Here is a 4,133-nt window from a genome sequence, read left to right as displayed (position 1 = left end):
CACGCCCCCCGAGCCCGCTCTTGCCAGCGCGCGCAGACTCCCGTGCACGCGCCAACCCCTGGGTCGCTGCAAGCTGCCGTGGGCGTGCGCATGCGCTCTCCAGAACTGGTGGCCGCGCCGCTCAGAGCCCGGATGAAAAGCCTCTGACTGGTACAACCTTCCCGTGGCGTTTAGCGCTGTTCCCTGCGTGGATTCCGTGACATCTCCGTCCACGACAGCTCCGTAGTGGTGATTTGCCTGGTAACCCGAGTGCAGCAGAGGATTGGCATCGTGAGGACAAGCCTCAGAGAAAGGCTATAAGGGTGAGGCCCTAGGGTGCTTAGAGGTTGGTGCTTAGGAAAGGTGACAACAGGGGGATATTGAAAAATGCAGGGTCGTAGAAGGAAAGAGAGAGAATGCTGGGTGGTGGGGCTGGACTTAAAGGCTTTCGAAGACCAGATGGCATGAACCCAGCTGAGGCCAGTCCCACAGAACTGGAGTCTCGAAGCATCCTGGGAAAAGATAGTTTGTCATGGCTTGTCTAAAGCTGAAAGGCCTCTTCAGCACGCCTGGTCAGTGACCTTGGAGATGAGGAAGAGGGTTGATGTTTCTCAGAGGACCTGGTGCTCTGGCTCCCAGTGTTTGTGTAGATGAGGGGCCCCCAGTTTCCTCTCCATGTCTACAGACCAGTGTACACTACTCAGGATCATCTGCTTCTCACACAAGCCTCAGACACTTTCTTGAGGGAGAATATTTCCTAGAAGAACCAAACGATATTCCAAACCATTTGTGGCTTCATGAATTGTAGCTGTGTAGAGGACTTAAAGTAATTTGGACCCATTTTACAAATTCATTTATTTCTAATAATGAGGAATGTATGACATGCGATGTCGGCATTTCTAATGTGACCTGGAATAATCCAGGGATCCCAGGGAATTGTGATGGCCACCCCAAAAACAGACCAGTTGCTGTCAGTTCTGGGGAGGAGACCCAGGCCCTTCACCTAAGTGTTCTGAGCTGCTCCTCCCAAACTCTGGGATGAACCAGGTAAGAGAAAGAAGAGACATGCAGGGCCCCAACTTCCTAGTGTTTTCTACTGACTTCATGTCTGCTACCCTTCAGGCAAAGCTACCTCACCTCACTGGGACTACTGGGATGAGGAAAGCTGCTCAGCCTACATTATGATGATCCTCAACGTATTTTCTTCTACTCCAAAGGATATTAGATTCAGCTTATAGTCATATCTGGTGACTCCATGTGTATATTTAGACTTCAAAAAAGTCCACATCTCAGCCCTGCTACTCCTCAGATGGTATTTTAGGATGACCTTGCCTAAAGGTCCATTTCCTAGTGTACAGAGTTAAGAGTATTTGCAACCCCTAAAATAAGGGGCAATCGTAAGAGTGGAGTGAGTGATGTATGTAAAACAGGACAAATCCCTGGCACACACATGACAACTTAGTTTTCTTTCCGGTGGGAGTCTGGGTTTATTTTTTGTTTTATTTTTGTTTGTTTGTTTGCCATATTTTTCTTCCAGAGGAAGAAAACAAGCACCAGGGGCAGATCAGTGGCCTGAATTTGTCCCAACCCAGAGTGTTCTGGCTTCATAAACACCACCAGTTAGTCTGGGTTGGAATACATGAAAAGGAAAAAGAGTGTTTATTGTTTTTGTTTTTAGTAGAAGCCATAGGAGCTGTGGCTTTCCACAGATTCTAATCAACATGCCCCTGGACCTTGTGGGGGTAATTAGCCTTACCCAGACAGTGGGTCTGGGGAATTGCCCTCCTCAGAATGGATTCCTGGCTGTTAGCAGATCTCCAGGGTCTTTGCTTCCATGGTGACAAAGAGCACAGCATAGTGGGCCCAGGGGGACCTGGAAATGTGAGTAAGTGGTGCTCTTTTTCAAACTCATGTAATTCCATTTTTTTCTGAGGAGTACCTACAGGAACACACCTGTGCTGTCCACTTCTACCCCTGACATTCAGCCCAGGAACTCTTGATTGTTTGGAGTTCTGATTCAGTCTCCCATTTTTTCCCCTGTCCCATAAATAAATTTCTCCTTCATCTAGACTGGGTCACCATAGAAGGACCTTGTCTGACTTGTCTCATCACCCATAGTCTGATGGAGCTTGTTTCTCTATGCTACTTTGAGCATTTCCCTCACCTGCACTTCTTAGGAGGTCTACCAACCACCAGGCTTAATAGCACCCCAGAAAGACATTGGACTATGGCTCCTGTATCACCATATTTAGGCTCCTGTCCTAAGAAGTAATGGGAGAGTGCTGAGGTTGCAATTCTGTTTCTCCTGCTGGAGGAGTTGTTATGACCTGCCTTCATTCAGGAGAATTCACTACACATTCAAGAGAATTCATTGAATTTTATGATAGTGAAAAGACAAATCTCCCAGTTTGTGCAGACCACCTGTGCAGTGTTGCTAGTACCATTCCCTTCCGGGCCTAGCTGCTGCCCCACCAGCGACAGGATGGACTTGCAGATCCTACGGGATGTTTTCAGCTCCCCAAGTTGCAGTAGTTGAAACTATCTTCTTTGTACTTCAGCATGACATATGACACATTAGAGCAAGGCCAGATAAGAGGAAAACCCATCTACATATCAAAAGGGAATGATAGTTGAGCACTCCTCCACTTTCTTGTCCAACCTGTGTTCTCAGGCACTTATAAAAAAACAGAGGGAAAATGGTATCATTAAAATAGTATACCCTTAGGAGAAGGCCCTATCAGAGGTGGCTCACTGGTGAGATTCCTGGAAATAGTCACTGGAAGGCCCATTTCAAGTAAATGAAGAGATGGCAGGACCTAGGAAGTCACGCCCTGAAGTTAGCTGAGTCAAACTCTGTCTTTCCTGCTTCTCCACACAGTCCAGTTTGCTCTGACCTGATGACTTCAGTGTAGCACCTGCCACAGGGAGGCTCAGGATCCAAAGATGTTGATGTCTGTGGGGCTGAAGAATGACAAACTTTGCAAGCAAGAATAGGAGGCAAACCAGAGGGAGATGAAAATAAGGATAACAGGACAGTTCTAGATGACATTATGCTGTAGGCTTTGGACTATTTCAGGGAGGCTGACAGAGCTGGCTTCTATCTGTAGGGCTCCCTGAACTTCTTTTTACCATCAGGTCCTTTTTGCTACCATGCTACTAAGGCCTGTCTTACCTTCCAATGAGAAACAACTCAGAAAACTGGCTCTCTGGTCCACTCCTCCTCTGGAAGAGAGAAGCAGAACTGAAGAGGAAGGGAAGGAAAGAGTCCCAAGGAAGCAGAGGCTTTCCCTCCTTGCTGAAGTATGTTGGAACCTGCACTAACATAGGGAATCAGGCAGCTCCCAAACCAGCCCTAGTCTGTCATGGGCCACAAACAAGAGACCTGATCTCTGCCCTGGTCAGGAGCCTACCTGAGGTGCCTGAACAGCCTTCTTTGTGTGCTGGAGTCTTTAGCTGCCATGGCTCTTGTTGGAGCAAGAAAATGAAATATGGCTAGAAGGTACAGAATTTGCTTGATACTCTGCTGTCACAATTTCCTTATTGTTGCAATGTGCAAATTTTTACTTGCATTATATGAAAAAGAGGCAGTAAAAATCATCAGAAATATTTACCACCAGGCCTGACCCCACCGCCCATGCATTCCTCCCAAGAATGTTAATTAAGCCCTACTGCTATTAGTTACATGCATCTGAAGGCTTGTGATGACAAGAAAAAATAATGAAGCCATAGTTTCTCCAGTTATAAGCATCCAAGTCAAAACATGCTGCTTTCTTTGCCTCTCTGCACTCCCAGAGACTCAAGACTGTGAGGAGCTCTCTTTGTAGGAGAGAGATAGCACACAAATCATTTTTAATAAACTACCGAAAATTCCACCTGAATCTCTGTGATCCTCCTCACTAGAATCTCAGTTCCTATGAAATGCCATGTACATGGTACTCTGTTCTGTGTTTGGGGGAGAATAAGCCCAGGTGTCCTTATACCAACCCGTGTCCTACACCAGACAACAGAAGTTCAGATATGGTTCTGAACAGTTCAGGGGGAAGGAAAGCTTGCTTGGTGGCCCTTCCATCAGGCTCACTTCTGCGTGTCTTCAGGAAAGTCTTTTAGTAGACTCCCTACTTGGTGACTCCTCTGGCTGTCCTACTGCAAACCGA

This window comes from Fukomys damarensis, unplaced genomic scaffold (genome assembly GCF_012274545.1).
Source record: "Fukomys damarensis isolate Sample0158 unplaced genomic scaffold, DMR_v1.0_HiC HiC_scaffold_37, whole genome shotgun sequence".
NCBI lineage: Eukaryota > Metazoa > Chordata > Mammalia > Rodentia > Bathyergidae > Fukomys > Fukomys damarensis.
The sequence above is the reverse complement of the archived record's forward strand: the minus strand, read 5'-3'. Positions refer to the sequence as shown.